Source organism: Magnolia sinica, chromosome 15 (assembly GCF_029962835.1).
Source record: "Magnolia sinica isolate HGM2019 chromosome 15, MsV1, whole genome shotgun sequence".
In the NCBI taxonomy this organism is placed as follows: Eukaryota; Viridiplantae; Streptophyta; class Magnoliopsida; order Magnoliales; family Magnoliaceae; genus Magnolia; species Magnolia sinica.
Genome location: NC_080587.1, coordinates 75,884,840 through 75,907,089, shown reverse-complemented (window position 1 = coordinate 75,907,089; position 22,250 = coordinate 75,884,840). Strand labels below are relative to the sequence as shown.

The following is a 22,250-nucleotide window of genomic DNA, read 5'->3' as shown; positions in this document are numbered from 1 at the left end:
TAAGACTTGCTCTTTCCTATCAAGTATTCAAGTAGGTCGAAGAATATAAGTGGCGTTTTCCTTAAGTTTCACATGTTCCCACTTGATGATATGCGAAGGATCAGAGACGTACTTCTTCAACATTGATACGTGGAAGACGTTATGCACTCCGGCTAGAGGTGTGGGTAGGGCCAAGCGATAGGCGACCGCACCCACACGGTCCAAAATTTAGAATGGCCTGATGAACCGTGGCGCAAGCTTTTCTTTCTTGCCAAAGCGCAAAACGCCCTTCATTGGGGAGATTTTGAGAAATACGTGGTCCCCAGCTTCAAATTCCAAGTCCCTTCGCCTTGTGTCGGCGTAGCTTTTCTGTCTGCTTTGAGCCGTCAAAAGGCGGCGCCGGATAATTCCAATCTTTTCGGTCGTGATCCGCACCAGATCCGGTCCTAGCAAACCCTTCTCGCCAATTTCCTCCCAGCAATGTGGGGCTCAGCAGGGACGCCCATACAAGGCCTCATAAGGCGCCATGCCGATGCTAGCTTGGAAGCTATTGTTGTAGGCGAACTCGGCATATGGGAGGCAATCGTCCCAACTCTCTTGGAAGTCCAGAACACAAGCACGCAACATATCTTCCAAAATCTGATTCACCCATTCGGTTTGCCCATCTGTTTGCGGGTGAAAGGCGGTGCTAAATTTCAGTTTCACTCCCATAGCTTCCTGAATGCGGGTCCAGAAGATCGACGTGAAGTGAGTATCCTTGTCCGACACCATCTCTAAAGAAACATCATGGAGCCGCACTATTTCCTTGATATACAGTTTAGCCAGGTCATCGGCGGAGCTAGAAGTCTTGATTGGTAAGAAGTGGGCTGATTTGGTTAGCCTGTCCACAATCACCCATATCGAGTCGTGCCCCTTTCTAGTCTTGGGTAATCCGGCAATGAAGTCCATAGATATGAAGTCCCACTTCCATTCTGCTATAGGCATGGGCTGCAATAGGCCCGGTGGTCAGCGGTGTTCAGCCTTAACCTGTTGATAGGTGAGGCATCGGGATACATATTCCGCTATTTTCTTTTTCATGTTGTCCCACCAATAGGTTCGCTTTAGATCCCGGTACATCTTTGTACTACCGGATGCATCGCCAACTTGGAATTGTGGGCGGCATTTAAAACTTCCTCTCGCAGTCCCTGGAGGTTGAGAACACAAAGGCGGCCTCTGTATCTCAATCCCCCATCGGTGCCGACTCTCCATTCGGAATTCACATCTTTCTTAGCCCCTTCCCTTATTTTCTTTAATAGCTCATCACCTTCTTGGGCTTCAATGATTTTACTGTCGACCATCGGCTGAGCTTGAAGGTGGGCTATGAACTCATAAAGTTCTTCCACTGTCAGCTTCATGTCGAAGTCTCGAACGAACTCCACCATGTCCCACTCTCTCACCATTAGCGGGGCCGCGAACTCAATCGTCTTCTTGCGACTTAAGGCGTCTGCCACCAAGTTGGCCTTGCCAGGATGATATGAGACATCAAACTTGAAGTCTTTCAACGTCTCCATCCAGCGACGCTGTCTCATATTCAGGTCCTTTTGGGTGAAAATGTATTTGAGGTTCTTATGATCAGAGAAGAGTTCAAACTCCTCACCATAGAGATAGTGCCTCAATATTTTCAATGCGAAAACTACCGCCGCAAGCTCGAGGTCATGAGTAGGGTAGTTCTCCTCATGCTTCCTTAACTGTCGAGACGCATATGCAATTGCCCTATCTTTTTGCATGAGCACACAACCCAAACCCACATGAGAGGCGTCAGTATATACGGTGTACTTGACCCCTTGCTCGAGTAGCACAAGTACAGGCGCTGACGTCAACTTATCCTTCAACTCTTGGAAAGCCGCCTTCGCCCTTTCATTCCAGGCAAATTTGAGGTCCTTCCGAGTTAGCTGGGATAGCGGCCGGGCTATCTTCGAGAAGTCTCTAATGAATCTGCGATAATAGCCTGCAAGACCAAGGAAGCTTCGTACTTCCGTAACTGACTTCGGTTGCTTCCAATTCTGTACCGCCGCCACCTTGGCGAGATCCACAGATATCCCTTCCTTAGACACTACATGTCCCAGAAACTTGACCTCCTCCTTCCAGAAGGCGCATTTCCTAAATTGCGCAAACAATCAATTTTTCTCTAGGGTTTCAAAGACTGCCCTTAAATGCTCTCCATGTTCTTCACGGCTCTTTGAATAGATTAATATGTCGTCGATAAACACGATGACGAATCTGTATAAGAAGGGCCTAAGGACTTTGTTCATGAGGTCCATGAAGACCGCTGGAGCGTTGGTGAGTCCAAACGGCATAACTTGAAACTCGTAATGGCTAAAACAGGTTCTGAAGGCCGTTTTCTAAATATCCTCATCCCTAACTCGCAACTGATGGTACCCTGATTTTAGATCGATCTTGGAGAAATATTGAGCACCCCTCAACTGGTCGAACAAATCATCGATTATAGGCAATAGGTATTTGTTCCGAACCGTCATTTAGTTCGGCCTTCTGTAATCCACACATAGCTGCAAAAAGCCATCCTTCTTCTTTACGAATAGGACCGGGGCTCCCCATGGCGACACGTTGGGTCTGATAAAGCCTGACTCTAACAAGTCGTCGATTTGAGTTAGCAATTCTTCCATCTCGCATGGGGGCATGCGGTGGGTAGGCAAGGAGATGGGCTTGGCTCCAGGGACCAAATCAATCGTGAAGTCTATCTCACGTCGAGGGGTTAGTCCAGGTATGTTTTTGAATACGTCCCAAAAATCCTGGACCACGGGTGTGTCCGTTATCGAGGGTCCAGAGTATCCGTCCTCCAATGAAGCGTAACACATAATCTTGCGTTCATAGCTGACCTGGACCGGAAACGTGAGCGAAGAGCCGTCGTCCTCATATATCTTCACTGTCTTCGCATCACAATCAATTTTTACTTTCATCATTGTCAACCAGTCCATGCCCAGGATGACGTCGTAGTGGAAGATTTTGGTCATCATCAAATCCACGTGGGCAACCTTGCATTCCAAGTCGATGGGGCAATCATAACATATCTTTCTCACCTCTGTAAAAGTGTCGGCGGCAGCAATGATCTTTACCCCCACGAAGGGGCTAGGGCGTAGCCCCAACTGCTTAACAGTTGCATGAGATATGAGAGAAGCAGTGGACCCAGTGTCCACTAAGAGGAATATGGGAGTACCTTGAATGTGGGCAGTCACCTCAAAGGCCGTAGGAGTAGGGATTGCCGCATCTTGGCCCTCAACCGCTAGGGCATGCACCCGATCCTGCTGTGGATAATTCGGCCGCTGAATGGGCCGTTGTGACGGTCTAACCTGAGGTGGTGGTGGCGCCGAAACTGCTGATTTGGCCCCATTGCCCGTAGGGGCAGAATCTGTAAGGCCAGCTGTGGAGGCCTAATGTTGCGCTGCGGCAGTGTGAATCCGAGGTCTCTCATCCTCGTAAAATAATAGGGCTCAGAGTGTCCTGTCCTCCTACAATAAGTATAAATCTGGGCCGGTCATGCAGAAGGAGCCGGTGCGGCGGCTAGTCGGGGTGGCTAGCTAGTGCGCGCCCTTTTTCCTGTAAAAGAGGTGGACGGTCCTTCCACCCTGACCCGCGGCCCTAACTGTGAACGGTTTCGGGCGACCCGCTCCTCATCCTGCTCTGCTCTGATGGACATCTCGACAAGCTCGGCATATGTCTTGATGTTAACGCAACATATCTTGGAGCGAATACTGCTCCGCAGCCCTGCCGTGAACCGTCTCATTTTGATCGCTTCATTGGCAATCATTTCAGAAGCATAGCGGGAGAGTTCGGTAAAGCGGTTCTCATATTGGGCCACGCCCATCCCCCCTTGTTGGAGGCGGAGAAATTCATTCTCCCTCTCGTGCTGGTACGACTGAGGGATATACTTCTCCTTAAAGCGGGCTTCGAATGCTTCCCATGTCCATAGATGGTTCTCGGGGATGGATCGGAGGACACTCTCCCACCATAGGTCCGCCTCCTTCTCAAAGAGATATGAGACGAGCTCTACATTTTCTACCTCAGAACAGTGGAGAGGACGCAGTAACTTGATGACTCGGTTGAGCCAATATTCCGCTTCCTCTGGGTGGTGAGTGCCGGAAAATGTAGGCAGCCTATGTCTCTGGAACCGCTCATAGAGGTTATTCGGATTGGTCACGGGCGCGGCTGGGCCGAGCGCTCCGGGTTGCGACATGCCCAAGTTTTGGGCCATGGCCCCCATCATAGTGGCCATTATTTGCTGTTGTTGCTGCATATTAGTGGCCATCATTTGTTGTTGTTGTTGCATAAGGGGCAACATCTGGTCCATTCGATCCATGGCCGGGGGCGGGGGAGGTACTGGTGACTCAGCTTGCGGTGGCGGTGCATTTGGGGCCGGCTCTTGAGTGGTACTACCCGTATTTTGGGAACCGCTAGCCCCGTGCGTGCCTTGTTGATCGTCGGGGATTTAGTCCCTCTCGACCAAACCGCTGTGAGGTAGGCGGATGAATCGGCCCTCTGGTCGTGGAGGCATTTCCTAGAAGAATGCCCTGAGATGGGTTATGTTTTGAGCATTGGTGTTACAAGGCCATGGATAAATTTACAGAAGCCACAAGCATCATAATCATAATATAGACAAACGAATGCACAAAGATCCTCATGGTAAACAAGAAAATTTTTGCAATGTAATCCATTCATTCACACAAATTTCAAAATGCCGTTAATACGGCCAATTACAGGATACTGCATGGATTACAATAACTCCTATACATACTGAACATAAAAGAAAATACTAGCTACTCAAGCAAAGGTCCTAAGTTCTCTTAGTACAAGGGATTTAGTCCTAAGTAACTTGAAACGATCTACTACTTATCGGCAAGGCAGTGACGCTACTCATCTGAGTCGGGCGAGAGTGGCGGTGCTTCTTCCCCTTTGTTGCAACAGATCAAGGCCTTTATGGCTCGATACATTTTCTTGTTCCATTTCTCTTGCTTCGCCTGGTTCTCTTCAATCCTGGCCATCCTAGCGTCGAGTGCGTCTAAACGTGCAAGCATGTCGGGAGTGATAGGTGGCTCCCTACCAACCTCCTCGATCTTGTCAGCTCCTTCAGCCCCTTCGGCTTCTTCCTCACCCTCATCCTTGTCTTCTTCTTCGTTACTCTCGTCGCCCTCTTCCTCCCCTTCGTCTGCATCCCTGTACTTGTCGATGTGGGCCTGTTTCTGTTTGGGTCTTAACCCCACGAGTTCAGCATCTTATCCCCCACGATCTCCGTGGGTACGGGATTTCCGTCCGACCCGCCTATCCCATACTGTTCGGCTATGTGACAGGCCAAACGGCCAAAAGGGAGAGCTATATCCTTTCGTACCGCCCTTGTGGCCTTCACAATTTGGTAAAGCACGGTGCTAGGGGCGCACATATTTACTCCTCGACCCACCTGATACATAAACTCCACCATGTAGCGGGAGCACTCGGTGCGGTTCTTCAATCTCGGGTATATGTTGAAAGTCGCAATGCGGTGGAGTACCCGATATTCTGGAGACAGAGATGTCGCGTATAACCCGACCTCTCGCATCCAGGGAGCAATGCGACCGCACAAAAAGCGAGTCCATTCGTCGCGGGCTTCCCTCGATTCGAGATTCGTCTCATTGACTTGCACCTCTCCCAATGGTACTCCTAGTATTTCAGCAAAATCCTCAACTCCCAAGTGGACCTCCCTGCCCCGCACTATGATATCGAATCCAAGGGGCTCGAATTGAGGGTTTCTAATTCCTGTATAAAACATCCTAGCCTGTCCCACATCGGCTTGCCCGCTTACATAAAACATGGGGCCCCAATCCTTCTCCATAAGTCGGTTGAGTAGGGGGTTATTACCTAGCAGATGCTCCTCTACGGAGGCCTCGAAGGCGACTTGGCGCACGCGAAAATTTGCTAAGTCTTCAATGATCGCCTCATCCTTTTGGGAGTCGTTCCGCTTCTTGGATCAGATTTCCGAATTTGCCTTCTCCTTCCGATCGGCCTTCTTCTTACTACGCCGCTCTTGGCTCGGCCCTGCCTTCTCGGGAGCCGCCCTTTTCTTTCCCATGAGGGATAGGAATACCGGGATAGCAAGGAATGAGGCTATGGTGGCAAGGAACGCCATCCTACTCGGTTGATAGCTAGCGGGTCCTTTGAAAGGGGTTATAGCTTGGGTTGGGTATGGATTTTGAGATGGGCGTTGAAAAGGGCTTGAGAATGGAGCTTGGAAAAGAGTTTAGGTTTAGGGTGTGGAAGAAGGTGGAAGTGGGTGATGGAAGGTAAGGGTTTTGAGAATGGGTGTTGGAAATGCACCGTGGGATGGGTTTGGAGCTTGTCTTATGGAGGGGTCCTTGAAAATGGTGGAGTGGAGTTTGGAGAATGGGGTTGGGGAAGAAGGATAGGAGGGGAGGAAGAGGAAATGGGTTGAGGGAAGGAAGTTCTTGTTGAAGAAAGGGGGCAAAAGGATGGGGTTAAGGGATTTGAGAGATAGGGATGGCTCCTTTTGAGGTTTGGAGGGGAGGGCTTTCTCTTAGAGGGGCTTGGAGTGGAATGGGAGAGAGAGAGAGATGGAGTTTTTTGCAAGTGCCAGCCGTGGGACCCATTCCCATTTCGGATTTTAAGGTGAGCCAACAAGAGGTGGTCCGGCGGGGGCCACGCAGACGGTCGGCGGGGGCCACGCGCACCGCTGTGCAAATGGCGGGGGCCACGCGGACGGGTTGCATGCGACGGGGGCCACACGGCCCACTGTGAAATCGGCGGGGGCCACGCGGGCGAGCGGCGGGGGCCACGCCGTTTTGCAAGTCCCGCCTTTCCTGTCATTTCCGGGCGTCGAAAAAATCCCCCTCGACAAGTGCCATATATGATTTTGGGGTAGGAGGAGCCGATCTATGCAACGGGCCTAGTGGTTTCACGAGAATCCTCCTAGTTGGGGGCCAAAATCCTCCCCTTTCCTACATTTCTCTCTTTTTTTTCGGCAACTGATCAGGACCTAGCTCTTTTGGTCTTGGATTCGCTCTCCGACCGTTAAATTCTTAGACCTTTGGTTTGCATTCCGTCGACACGCCAGAGCACTACAAGACCTCTGGACACGGCTCCCTGCATTTCCCCTTGCCCTCACTCCCCGATCTTAACTCGTTGAGGGATCTATGTTCCATCTATGATCGTTCGTTCAAGGCTTAGGGTGGTTCCTAGCGTTCTACGCCCCTGTTGCGCTATCTAACGTGCACCCTCTCAATTCAGCGGACGCGTTGTGAGTTCATGACCCATAGCCCAACTAATCCTAAACCATGCTCTGATACCAACTTGTAACGCCCTGAAAATCGGGGGTCGTGTATCCGCTCAACTCCCGAGTTCCCGAGAGTCACTGTTAAAAGATTTTTCTTAATGTGTTTTTAATCTGTTTAAGTTGCGTAGCCTGAGATTCTCTGAACATGAAACATGAATACGCAAGAATGCTGAAGTGAGAGGGATCTGACATATATACAATTATACAAGTCCAAAAAATGTAAATGGGTCGCGCATGGCGTTGCCCAACCAAAACAACAAAGAATATGATGTCCAAAAGAATGAGACTGAGCCCATTGCCCAGCCATCCAATCCCGCCCCTCAAGCAGGCGGCGAGCCCTCCATCAGCTGGAAGTATGACAGATCTACCTCCTCGTCCAGGTACTCCTCGCTAGGCTCCTCCAATCCCGAGTCACCTGCATCTATGAAAGGGTCTGGTTGGTGTTTTAAAACACCGTCCCAGAGTGGGAGTGAGTGATCAACTCAGTGGGTGCTATTAATCTCAAGTTATCATAGGCAACAATTTTAATACGATTTAAATGAAAAGCAGACAATCACGTAAGTCTATCTAATCTTATTAATGCGCATGTATGCAGCATGATAATGATGCATGCCCTCACAACAACGCTCCCTCGTGCGACAACATCTAACGATCGCCAATGCCAACACTCAGTCAGTGCGACCTCGACTGCCGAGTCGCAACCTAACTAATGCGATGAAATGCATTCGTGTTAGCCGAGTTATTAGTTAGGTCCATTCATCCAGCAGATTGGGGATTCTGGTACACCCTACGTATCAACGCCCTAAACTGGTTGCAAGACCAAGACCCCTCAATGCGTGAGGCCGAGGCCCCGCGGTTAGTGATCCCGTCGGGTTCCTCATCCCCGACTTCAAGCACATGAGGAGTGCCCAGAGAAAGGGATCGCTCGCGGTCACTACTGAGAGGCGCGGTACCCCAGCGTAGGCCGACAGCTCGCACACAGTGTCCCATTCCACCAAGCCCGGCTCACGAGGCTGTGGACCAATTTCAAGTGGGTTATAGATGAGCTGCAATGGTTGTAGGGTGTCCCAGGTTCCATACAAGTGTGAGCAAACAGGGTTAACAAGCAAGGTTGGTCAGATAGTAGGCTAGACCGCATGAGCTCAGGCAAGGGCATGGCGAAACGACATCGGGTGCAAGCAACCCATGTAGTCTAACTATAGTCGCCCACACGCACTCGCCCAAATCCATGGGCTTAGCCTCAGGGCGGTCCTACCAACGAGACTGCCTTAACTCTCTTCATTTTCTTGACCAACCCCAGGGTTTGGATGGTAGTCCACAACATGTCAACGGACAGAGCTATCAACTAGCAGAATCATAATCATGTTCACACACCTCAATCATATAATTCATGTTCGTCTAATAAGCAAGCTAACATAATTCATGAAAAATGGTACATGTGTGTTGTGTGTGTTGGTGAGGAAGTTGCTCACTTCCTACAACTCACAGAAACAATTACATAGGGATTAATAAGGCACGCATACTATAGGGCATCACCGTATGAGCAATCCAACAAGTCATCAACAAGCGATCGTCAAATTTCAACAGGTCATGTAAGAAGCAAGAATGACATCATGTGAGGAAATCAAATAAAACATACAATTCCATGCCATTAAAATAGACATAAATTCCTAGGTTTTCTCTATACTCTCTAAAGGCATCAACCAAGCAATCATAATCATTAAACTCATATTGAAATTGGTGCTAGGCCACCTAGGAGTAATAGTCCGCACCTATGGCTTGTTGGAGATTTGGGAAAACGCCCTAGGAAAGAGGGCTTCCGGGGCGAATGGTCGGAATCCCTAAACCAAGTTATTGTATGTTAGAATTCCAAACAAACCCACCTTTCTACATGGATCTCAAGAAGAATGGGTGAAAACCTCACCTAGGCAACCCACGGACGGTCGTTAAAGCTAAGGAAAGGAGTTTTTCTCCTTGCAAGAGAGGTAGGGAGTTGGAAGGGTTGGCTCTCTTGGGAAACCCACTTGTTCAAAGGTCCACCTTAGATCTCTTTCTTCTCTCTTTCTCCTCTTTACTCTCCTTTACTCTCCTTCTCCCTTGGTGGTTGTAGCAAATGGGAGAGAGAGTAATGAGAGATAGGGTTTATTCCCTAGGCTTGGGTCCTTTGGCCTTAAGTTCCCTCAAATTTCCAAAATAGCCTACAAGGTCTCTTTTTTGAGTTGGAGTGGCCCTGACACTCCTTTGGCCACCAAATTCGGTGGGTAAGTGCCCTACGGCCCGATTAGGGCCCGTGAAAATTTTGGGAACAAACGGATGGACGATAGTGGGGTTTGAGTCAACGGTTTTGATCTTTAAACGGCCCTGTGGGGTCCATTCTAGTAATTTAAGTAATTCTGGTGGTCTTCTGGCTATAAAATTTTTAGGATGGATGCTTTATGGCCCGATGAAGGGTCATGCAAAATTTGGAGACGATCGGACCTGGGGTTTGATCGTACGGGTCCAATTTGTGATCGACGGTCACCGACCCACGATCGGGTCCCAGAGTTGGTGGACGGGTGTAGGAAAATCCATTAGACCTCCACGGTAAATATGGAAGAGATCCGATGGTCGGATAGCCTGGAATCTCGGTTCCATATGCAAGTGCCAGATTTGGTCCTGGCATGGGTGGGGTGCATTTAGTCAGTGCCAGATCCCACTTCTGAGTGTCTGCTGGGTCCGCGGTCCGCGATGGTCCATAAGCCCAGTGAGCCCTATGGTTCCCTAAATTTTTAGATTTTTCTGACCCTTTGGCGTCGTGGTACAGCCCGTACGGGCTGTTGCTCAGTGTAAATGGTTATCCAGTTTGGCAGCCCGCACTTGGTCTTGCCATGGCCCATCTAGTTTATTCAAACAGGCTAATCCTAAGTTAATTAGCTTACGGTACCCTTGCTACGAATGTCTTAAACGTTCGGTCCTGCGGAAAATCCTACGTGGATGCCCCAGGACACTGTACTGATTGGTCGGGCTGTTACATTTCTAATCTATGCATCATCAAAAGTACATCCGTTCATCATAATCTTCTCACAGCGGCCCATATGATATAAGATTCCATGGACGGTTCCATGTGGATCTCAATAGACGGCAACACACCCTGGATACTGAGTGGCACTTTCGTGCACAACACGTAAATATAGCTTTACGCACCTCAAGATCCGAGTTGTACGAACAGCTCAAATGAGATTAATATTACACAGCCACAATGATGTATTTATTGAGATCAACATTACATGGGCCACAGTGATGTATTTATTATATCCATTTTTTGTGATCATTTTAGAGCATTTGAAAAATAAATAAATCATATCTAAAGCTCAAATGGACCACATCGAAAATAGTAACGTGGATAATGATTTTCACTCGCATCATATCTCATTTCGAGTAAGGACAACCGTGCATTAGATTGGCTCGAGTTAGATGTCCTGGATTCGGGTCAGCCTATAGCTAGGCATGTTTGACTCGACCCGATGGATCTGGCCCAATCCAACCCGATTCGAATCGAACCGACGGCCTGGATCAGTGTAGTCTGAGTAGGGTCAGTCCGTTCTGACCGTTCATCGTATCGAGTTCAGATCAATGCCAATCCAGACGAATCCGATCCGATCCGATCCAATCATATAGTGTGAAGTTAAAATAGAGTCATTGGATGTTTGCATCTTTAGCTGTTGAGAAATAAAGGGCTGAGGTTAAAACAGAGCCACTGGATGTTGGCATCATCAGTACTACTTTTTTCGATGGTATGGTCCACATGAGCCTTGGATATGCATAAATTTTGGGTTCAACCCCTAAAATGATTTGAAAAAACAAATGACGGTGTGGATCAACCACATACAATCACTGTAACATCATAGATTTTCACTATTTTAGATTTCTAAAAATCCTTAAAATTTATTTATTTATTTATTTATTAATTAACTTATAATATCACTTAATGACCATTAGTACTCAATGATAGTTTAAACATTGGTGGAACCAGTAAAGAACTGCACCGGTCCGTTTAATCAACCATGGGAAGCTAACGGATCCGCCGATCATTTGACCAACAAGTTTAGTCTCATGATTTTCTTGCATAGGGCCCAAATCTAACCAACCCATCGCTAACTAATCAAGACAAGTATAACTAAATTAAAAATCTAACTGAAGCCGAGTCAGATAAGGTTCGGATCTTAACTAATAGACCAAATCAGCCCCCTTACTCATTTGGCCTAAAATCGACGGTTTAGAGTGATCATGACCAAATCTCTACTTTCCTGGATATAAATAGGCCACACTATGAACATAGTTAATCCAAACTCTAATCATTGCCCACGAGAAATCTTACTACCAAATTCATTCCAGAAATGCCCCGATTTTCCAAACAAGTTTTAGACCGCTCGTTAGTGGGCTACTAGTTCCAAAATTATAGAGTAATGTCCGTCTTACTGGGCTCAACATCCATCGCGGGAGTCAAACCGGGGTACTGTCCAGAACCTCTCAACTTGAGCTAAAGGACGAGTGTATGAGAAGTGCAAATACCCTAAAAGAAGAAACTGAGACTTACGTGAATTGGATCGTTCACTCCTATGCAAAGTTGAGGATTTCGGACGATCGATTTGCGACCAAAATTCACACGTGGAGTAAGGATATTTTCTTACTCATATCCGTATAACCGCGGCCCCGATCGACTATCGATGACCGTTGAATAGACTTATAATCATATCTGTTGGTCGGTGCATCCAAATGACAGACCGATCATATCCATAGGTAGATCATCACTCGGGCCAACAATCCAACGGTGAGTATCAACTCCTACACCCTACAGTGGGCCCTAGAGGCTAGAAAAACCCTTCCATAGGGTTAGTATAGTAAAAACCCAACACTTGAGGTCATTGACACCAATTCTAGCATTATAAAGGGGCCGCATTTGGGGCACCCCTCTTCCCATACGATTTTTCATTTTCAAAGGGGGGAAAGAGAGAAAGAGGGAGAGAGTAAAGAGAGAAGAGAGAGCTAGGGAGAGTGAAGAAAGAGAGTGAAGGTGAGAGCAAGGGTGAACCATAGATCGAGGTGGGCCCAAGGGAACCCAATCTTGCAACTCCCTATCCCTTCTCCAAAGAAAAATCCTACACCACAACCACAAGAATCGCTCCGTTGATCGTCTAGGTATGATCCCTCATCCCTTTCCTTGAAACCCTTATGATGAGAAGGGTTTTGCATGAAGTTCTAACATGCAAGTGTTTGCTTTAGGGATTCCGGCCGATCGACCCCAAATCCACGCTCCTAGGTCGTTTTCCAAGTCTTCAACGATCCATAGGTGCGGACTATTATCCTTAGGTGGTCTAGCACCAATTATACCATGAGCCTAATGATTTTGATTGCTTGAATGATGTATTTGAAAATTTTAGAGAAACGTAGGAATTGTATGTCTTGCTTGGAATTACACGAAATGGTACGTTTTGTTTAGTTCTCACATGATGTTGTTCTTGCCTCTCACATGATTTACTACAATGGTTGATTACATGTTCATGTCTTTTGTGATTTTCTCATAAGGTATTGCTTTATAACATGTATAATTCTTTAATTCTTGTGCTATTTAGTTCTATGAAGTGTAAGAAGTGCTTAACTTCCTCACTAACCCACACAACGCACTTGCACCCTTAGTTCACATCATGATTAGCCTTGCTTGGTAGAGAAATTGAGATTCTATGTTGGAAGATATGAACGTATGCTTTTACTTGTATTGGATGATAACCCTGCTTGTGGCATGTTATGAAATTACCCTCAACCCTTGGGTTGGTCAGGAAAATGAGGAGAGTGAAGGTGGCCCCGTTGGTAGGACTATCCTGAGGCTAAACCCATAGATTTCGGCGAGTGCGCGTGGGCGGCAGTAGTTAGACTACATGGGTCGCTCGTACTCAATGTCGTCGGTCACGTGCTTGCCTGGACTCATGCGGTCTAGCCCATTTCCTATCTAACCTTGTTTGTTAACCCTATTGCTCACTTATGTATGGAATCCGAAACACCCTACCACCGTTGTAGCCCATCGATAACCAAATTGAAGCTGATCCACCGACTCGTGAGCTGGGCATGGTGGAATAGAATACTGTGTCCGAGTTGTCGGCCAACGCTAGGGTGATGAACCTCCACGTAGTGACCACGAGCAATCCCAGTTCTCATCACTCCCCATGTGCTTGAAGTTAGGGATGGGGAACCCAACGGGATCAAGGATCGCGGTGCTTAAGCCTCGTGAGTTAAGGGGCCTTAGCATCGCAACTAATTGAGGGCATTGATACGTAGGGTGTATCAGTTTCCCCAACCTGCTGGATGAATGAAATTAACTAAGAACTTGGCTAACATTATCATCGCATCGCACTATCTAAGTTGGCAACTCGGCAGTCGAGGTCGCTCTGAGGGAGTGTTGGTCATACGCGATCATTAGATGGAGTCGCTCGAGGGAGTGTTGTGGCGAGGGCGCACATCATATCATTTATCATGCATATACATTAACAAGATTAGTTAGGTATTTATGAATGTTTTCTTTTCATTAAGTTTATAATGTAATTGATGCTTGTTACAACTTAAGATTAATAGCACCCACTGAGTTGATCACTCACCCCTACTCTGGGATGGTGTTTTAAAACACCAACCAGACTCTTCAGTAGTTGCAGGTGACACTGAGTACGAGGAGCCTTGTGGCGCGAGCTTGGATGTGGAGGACAAGTTGTCCTATTTCCAGTTGATGGGTGGTTTGCCACAGAGTTCGCGAGTGGACTTGGATCGCTGAGTGTTGGACTCAGCTCATCATTCCTTTTGGATATATTTTTATGATTTTGTTGGGCAACGCCTTGTGCGACCCTTTTGCATTCTTTTGGACGTGTATATATATTTAGCCCATTTCATTTCAGTAGACTGGTTGTGGTTGTGTTTCACGCTTCAAGAAATTTCATGCTGCGCATTTAAACCTGATTAATTATAAAACAATAAAATTGATTATAAGTGATACCCGGGAACTTGGGAGTCGAGAATATGCACAACCCCCAATTTTCACGGCGTTACATTCACAGTGGGCCCACGTTCATTCAAGCTCTGTCACACGCCAACTATAATGGCGCCTGTGGCTGGATAAACTTCAAATTGATGGCTCCTATCACACGTAAGCTACTCGTTGACAAGTGACAGGTTGAGTAGCCAGCGACCCTACTTAATGAAGTGACATCACCAGGTTCTATGGGACTCAGTATGATGTATGTGTTGTATCCACACCGTCCATCAATTTGTAGGGATAATTTTAAGCCATAAGACAAAGAATGAGTAGGATCTAGATTTGGAGTGGACCCCACCATAAAAAAACAGTGAGAAGAGTGACTCCTACTGTTGAAACCTGCCAAACGTCCACTATGATGTTTATGTGAGATCAAACATGTTCACAACTTAAGATAGACATGAAAGAAGGGAAAACACAAATTTAAGTTTGATCGAAAACTTTTGTGGGCCTTGGAAAATTTTAATAGTAGACATCACTCTCTCCAAAGTTTTCTGTGGTGCAGTCCATTTGAGCTTTGGATCTGACTCATTCTTTTGCTCCTGCCCTAAATTGATATGTCCAAATGAATGGACCCTGTGGATACAGCACATATATCATGGCAGGTCCTACGAAACTTGTCATGTCACTTTAGTAGGGTCTACCTGCTCAACCTGTCAGTAGCTAATCCGCATCCCAGGCAAGCTACACGTAAATACATGATAGGCGATTGTGGATGCGTTTCGCGCGAAGACAAGTGTGTATGGGCCTCGATCTCGACTTGTACGAACAGTTCAAATAAGATCAAAGTTACATGGCCCACCGTAACATTTATTTTCCATCTAAACTGTTAGGGCGTGTTTGGGCAGTGGGATTAGAAGGGATTATGTGGGATGGGATTCATCTGGTCTTATGCCAATTCCACTCCATGTTTGGGAAGAATGGAAAAGCTTGGAATTAGATTAGATGGAATTGCATTAGGTCCAATGCTAATTTCACTCAATGTTAGCAAGTTGTGTAGGTCCCACCCTGATGTGTGGGCTATATCTACACTGTCCACCCATTTTTCGAGATTATTTTAGAACATGGGCCAAAAAATCAGGTAAATCTAAAGCTCAAGTGGATCCCACCATAGAAAGCAATGAGGATTAAATACTTACCGTTGAAAGCTTCTTTGGGGCCACATAAGTTTTGGATCTACCTCATTTTTAGGCCCATGCCATAAAATGAGCTTACAAAACAAATGAACGGCTTAGATATAACACGTGTGTTATTCTCAATAATTTCAAATGATTGTGGGTATATCCATTCAATGTACCACCGTCTTACCAACCAAGCATGGCATTAATCTTATCCCATGGCAACAGGGGGACAATCCCTGCCATGGGTAATAATTATGTTTTTTGAATCCCATCCCACCCAATCCCTTCTAATCCCACCGGCTCCCTGCCATGGGTAATAATTATGTTTTTTGAATCCCATCCCGCCCAATTCCTTCTAATCCCACCGCCCAAACCCCCGTTGCCATGGGATAACATTAATGTCATGCTTGGTTGGTAATACGGTGGTACATTGAATGGATATGCCCACCATCATTTGAAATTACTGAGAATAACACACGTGTTGTATCTAAACTGTTCATTTGTTTTATAACCTCATTTTATGGCATTGGCCTAAAAATGAAGTAGATCCAAAACTTATGTGGCCGCAAAGGAGTTTTCAACGGTAAGTATTCAATCCTGTTGCTTTCTATGGTGGGGTCCACTTGAGCATTAGATTTACCTGATTTTTTGGTCCATGCTCTAAAATAATCTCAATAAATGGGTGGACTGTGTGGATATAGCCCACACATTATGGTAGGACCTACAACAACTTGCTAACATTGAGTGAAATTGGCAAAGGACCCAATGCAATTCTATTTAATGTAATTCCAAGCTTTTCCATTCTTTCCAAACATGGAGTGGAATTGGCGCAGATGAATCTCATCCCACCTAATTCCTTCTAATCCCATCGCCCAAATAGACCCTTAGTAATGTTTAAAATGCATGGATGACATGGAAGATGGCATATTTGTAACACACTTACCTGTACAAAATTTAGAAGATTTTAATGGTAAGATTTCCAATCTCAATTGTTTCCCATGGTGCACCCCACCTGACCGTTGAATCGTTCTGATCTTTGGATATCAATCCAAATATAAGGTGGGGCATCTAACAGACGGTGTGAATCTTATACACATAAAATTATAAAGTACAAAGTTACAAAAAGTAACGTTCCTATCTTCACCATAGTCACCCTGCCTTTTTCGAATATAAATTTACTACTGGGAGCAGAAAACGCAGGCTTTCACAGGAGATCACAGAAGTAACAGTGGAGTGATGTATTTATATAGAGGACTCGGTCTAAGGACTTCGTGGGAGAAATGATCTGGTGGTCCATAGGTGTATGGGAATTTTTTCATGAACGTAGTTGCGTTTGTTCTTTTTGGAACTGTGTCACCTATCAGAACTGTACATCATTACAAATCCTTTCATAAAATGCTTCTTTTAAAAGACGGTATTGATTGGATGATCCAAACTGTCTACAGAGTGGCAAGAAAACATGGATGGAAATGATTGTAAATAGAAGATAGGCCCGATCAAAGGTAGTTAAAACCATCTGATTGTTGTGATTTTTTCAAAGTAGTATAATAAGAGTGGACTAAACCTATTGGACAGTTTCGGTAGGTAACACGGACGCTAAAAAAATTCCAAATCAACAATGTGCATGGAACAATTCGATACACTTAGATGTACGGAACATAACTCTGGTTGGTGTGGATAGTATGGGTAGGTATGGAACAATTCGATACTCATAACTCTGGTAATTGTTTCGTATGGATAGTATAAGTAGCCTTAGGTGTAGGTAGGGAGAGGATTAGGTGTTATCCGCACCGTGTGAGGCTAACCTCAATGAATATATCATATATCTAGGCCGTTCATCCCTTTTTAAAGAGTATTCTAGATTGTGATACCAAAATATAAGAAGATTCAAGTCTTAGGCAAACCACACCACTGGAAACAGTGGTGAAGGAACGATAATTAAAAATATTTTGTGGTGACATAAGTTTTGGAAAAAAGCCCATCGTTGTATTTTCCTTTCATCCATGGTAGGCACTAGAAGGTTTTTAATAGTTGGAGTACAATTACGACCGTTTCCTGTGATGTGTCCACCTAAGGTTTAGATCAGCTTAATTTTTGGCACTCCAGCTTAAAATGGGTTGAAAAATGGATGAACGGTGTGTGTGTGTGTATATATATATATATATATATATATATATATATATATAAGGTGGGCCCGATGGGTCAAGGTAACACTAACACTTAATCTGCTACTCCGGTATGAGCCGCGATTGGTAACCCGTGCTGCGTACTCACAGGGGACGCGAATTAGCTACTTACCGGTTAAGTAGCGAGACCCGCAAGTGATGTCACCAAGTTTTGTGGGCCCATTATAATGTATTTGTTGTATCCACACCGTCCATCCATTTTGAGATATCATTTTATGGCGTGAGCCAAAAATTGAGGCAAATAAAAATCTCCACAAAAAATAGTGGGGAGAGTGATTCCTATCATTGAAACTATACTAAAGCCCACCGTGATGTTTATTTGAAATCTAACCTGTTAAACAGTTTAAAAAGACAAAGGAAAAGGAAGGGAAAACACAAACATCAGCTTTGATCTAAAACTTTTGTGGCCAATCGAAGTTTTTAACGGTGGGCGTCAATGTCCCCCCTGTTTTCTATTCTGGGTCATTGGAGCTTTGGATGTAACTCATTCTTTTTATCTTGCCTTAAAATGATCTCTCCAAATAGATGGATGGCGTGGATACAAAACATACATTTTGGTGAGCCCACGGAACTTGGTGACGTAACTTCAGTAGTCTCGCTACTCAACCTGTAAGTAGCTAATCCGTGCCCACTCACGGGAGGAAACGGATCTCCCTCTGTCACCAGCCCCGTGGTTGATAATCGGTGCTCTGTGGGCCCACCATGATGTATCTGTTTCATTCACGTTGTTCATCCATTTTTACGAATAATTTTAGGGCTTGATCCCAAAATAGAGAGGGATATAAATCTTATGTGGACCACACTACAAGGAAAACAATATTGATTGGATATCCATAATTAAAATCCTCCAAAGGCTCACTGAACTGTTTATTTGAAATCCAATCCGTTGATTAGGTCATGGAGACTTAGATGAACGGAAAAAACAAAGATCAGCTTGATTCAGAACTTTTATGGCCCCCAAAAAGTTTTTTATGGTCCACGTCCATTGAACATTGTTTCCTGTCATGTGGTGCACTTGAGATTAGGATATACCTAAACTTTGTTCTCGTGCCATAAAATGATTTAGAAAAAATGACGAACATCATGGATGTAACACATATATCATGATGGGCCTGCAGTGAACTATTTCACGTGGATGCACACAGTCAAAAAAGCTTTTTACAAAACTTTTTAATATATTATATTATAAATAAGTTTAATAAACTCATTAATTTATAACAAAAAGGTATCAGCAAAATTCATGTTCGGACACATTCTTAGATTACCTTTATATTGAAAACGGTTAGGCCTGGATGAACACATGCATGGTTTCATTCATTGACAAGCTACGACGGAAGCAGCAGCAGCAGCACCTTGGGTTTGCTCCTTGTAGGGGTGGGTTTGACTCCCCTGCCCTAGCATTACCCGATGCATTTGGTCGCGGACGATTGCCTGCGTCCATATGAAATAGTGCCCTGTAAGCCCATCATGATGTATGTGTTACATCCATGCTATTTATCTATTTTTCTGAATCATTTTATAGTATGAGAACAAAAATTAGGTATATCCTAATCTCAAGTGCACCACATGAAAGGAAACAATGTTTAATGAACGCAGACCATTAAAAACTTTTTGGGGCAATAAAAGTTTTGGATCATGCTGTTCTTTATTTTTTCCATTCATCTAATTCTCTATGACCTACTCAACAAATTGGATTTCAAATAAACAGTAGAGTGAGCCTTTGGAGGATTTTAATTGTAGATATCCAATCAATATTCTTTTCCTGCGGTACAGTTCACATGAGATTTATATTTCTCCCAGTTTTGGGATCAAAACTCTAAAATTATCTGTAAAAAATGGATGAACAGCATGAATGAAACATATTCATTGGTGGGCTGACGAAGCACCGACCATCAGCCATTGGGCTTGTGGCAGGAGTAGCAGCCAATCCGTTTTCTTTTGAGTGGGTGCGGATTAGTTACTGACAGGTTGAGTAGCGAGACTACCGGCGGTTTTGGACTTTTTCGATAATAGACCTTCAGAGGGTAAGTGTGAAGATGTGGGAAAGTAGTAGCTACGGTTATAATCCGTAGATAGTGAGTTACGGTCAGTGATACTCACAAAATGCCTTGGGGGATTACAACGGAAAAAAAAAAAAAAAACAAAACTAGCGAGTTTGCTCAAGAAAATCGGCAATTTTCGATACATTATAGCTACGGATTATAACCGTAGCTAGACTACCGCAGGCACCACCTCTTTTCTTTTGCTATGTTGCTTTTGTGGGTCCCATCATAAGGCCGGTGTTATATCCAAACCGTCCATGTATTTGAAGATATCATATTAAGGCTTCAGACGAAAAATAATGTAGATCTAACTATCAAGTGGACCACACTGTAAAAGACAGTGGGGAATTGAACGTCTACCATTGAAAACCTTTTAGGGGTTACAGAAGTTTTGGATCATTACGAAATTTGTTTTTCCTCTTCATCCAGGTCTTTGTGACCCTATGATGAACTTGGACGGGGAGGATTTCTCAGAAACATCACAGTGGGCCCCCTAAATGTTTCTAATGATTGACGCTTATTCAACACTGTTTCCTGTAATTTTGTACGCTTGAGATTTGGATATACTCGTTTTTTGTCTTACACCATAAAATGATGTGGAAAAATATATGGACGGCATGGATGAAAATCATACATCATGGTGGGGCCCACAGACCACCACCGAACATCCGCCATTGGCTGGTGGCAGGCGGAGTACCCAATCCATTTCCGTGAAAGGAGGGGTATTTTCGTCCTCATATTCGCTGTCCGTACAAGCAGGTATAAGTTCCCAAGCTAAGCTTGTATTGCTACATAAAAACTGCTGGATAAAAGGTGAGGTCGACGGTCGCAAATTTCTCTATCCTTACCAACCAGAGTTATGATCCGTGCATCCAAGTGTATCGAATTGTTCCATGCACATTATTGGTTTGGAATTTTTTAGCATCCATGTCACCTATCCAAACTGTCCAATAGATTTAGTCCACTCTTATTGTACTACCGTGAAAAAATCAAAACAATCAGATGGTTCTAACTACCTTTGATTAGGCCTATCTTCTATTTACAATAATTTCCATCCATGTTTTCTTGCCACTCTGTAGACGGTTTGGATCATCCAATCAATATCAACTATTAAAAGAAGCATTTTATGAAAGGATTTGTCAAGATGTACAGTTCTGATCGGTGATGCAGCTTCCAAAAAGAACAAACGCAAATACGTTCATGGAAAACTTTCCATACACCTATAGACCACCAGATCATTTCTCTCATAAATAAGGCCGGTTAAGTAATTGAACAGGGCACATGCCTTGGGGAGAAATGGACGGTTTAAAGAAAATGACCAGCGGTCCGATGTCCAACGTATGGAAGGAGACCGTACAAGCAGATCAAATTTTATCTTTTACATTGAAGGGAGACCGTACGGTGGATAAGGAAGAATCGGAAAAAGCAGGAGATATCTCTTAATGGAACACGCGGCGGGGTGATGCAACAATCGGGGTGGTCCATCTAGTTATTCCTGATGTGGATGAAAAATGGTTCAAAACACACATGGGCCGGATAATCCTAACCATCCGACCGGTGGATCTCAAGGCAATGGTAGGAACAAGGGAAAAAAAGCAAAAGTAATCACGATACCCAACTCAGGTGGGACCCACCATAGGGAACGATGGGGAGGGGACACCAACAATAGGTTTGTGTGCGGATCTCACCATGGTGTGTATATTGTATCCAACCCGTTCATCAGGAGTGTCTCGCCAGGATGAACCGACATTCCTAAAAATAGACCGATCCAAGACTAGGACAGTTCATACGGTATGAATTTAGTGGTTTTAGCCAAGATTTTACATTGTTTCGAACAATGTGGCCCACATCAATCTGAATCAGGACTTATTTTCAGGTCTAACTGTGAACGCATGAAGGTGCATCCCGTCGACGGAGTGGATTTTACACGCACAAAACGGTGGGCTCTACAGAACTCAGGAGGTATGGTTACATATACAAGAGATGTTGGGGAGGGTTCCTGTCCCATCAGCAACCAGATCACGTGATATCTCAGGCAGTACTGCCAACCTACCTTAAACAGATGTACGATTGGCTGTTACAGAAGAAGATTTGGAAAGTCTGTGAAAGCCTCTTGCTTCTGGGGTCGTCTTTGAAAGCCTGTATGTACTGCTCCCACAGTAAATTTATATTCGAAAAGCCAGGGTAAGTTTGGCAAAGGTGGGAACGTTACTCGTTGGAACTTGTACTTTATAATTTTATGTGATAAGACCTACACCGTCTGTTAGATGCCCCACCTTATATTTGGATTGATAGCCAAAGATCGTAACGATTCAACGGTTGTGTGGGCTACACTAGGGGAAACAATTGTGATTGAAAATCTTACTATTAAAATCTTTTAAATTTTATACAGGTTGGTGTTGTACAAATATGCCATCTTTCACGTCATCCATGTATTTTTAACATTACCGACCGTTTAGATGGAAAATAAACGTTACGGTGGGACCACGTAACTTTGATCGCATTTGAACCGTTCGTACAACCTAAAGATCGAGGCCCGTACGCGCTCGT

At 45.0% G+C, this 22,250-nt stretch overlaps 1 long non-coding RNA gene across 1 annotated transcript in view; it reads right to left on the bottom strand.

The window, feature by feature from the left end:
- The window catches only part of LOC131227224 (uncharacterized), a 60,031-nt gene extending 38,016 nt beyond the window's left edge, over window positions 1-22,015 (bottom strand). Inside the window, exon 1 of the long non-coding RNA XR_009162118.1 lies at window positions 21,977-22,015. This is a non-coding gene — a long non-coding RNA (uncharacterized LOC131227224). The remainder of the gene's footprint in view (window positions 1-21,976) is intronic.
- Window positions 22,016-22,250: the final 235 nt, after the last annotated feature.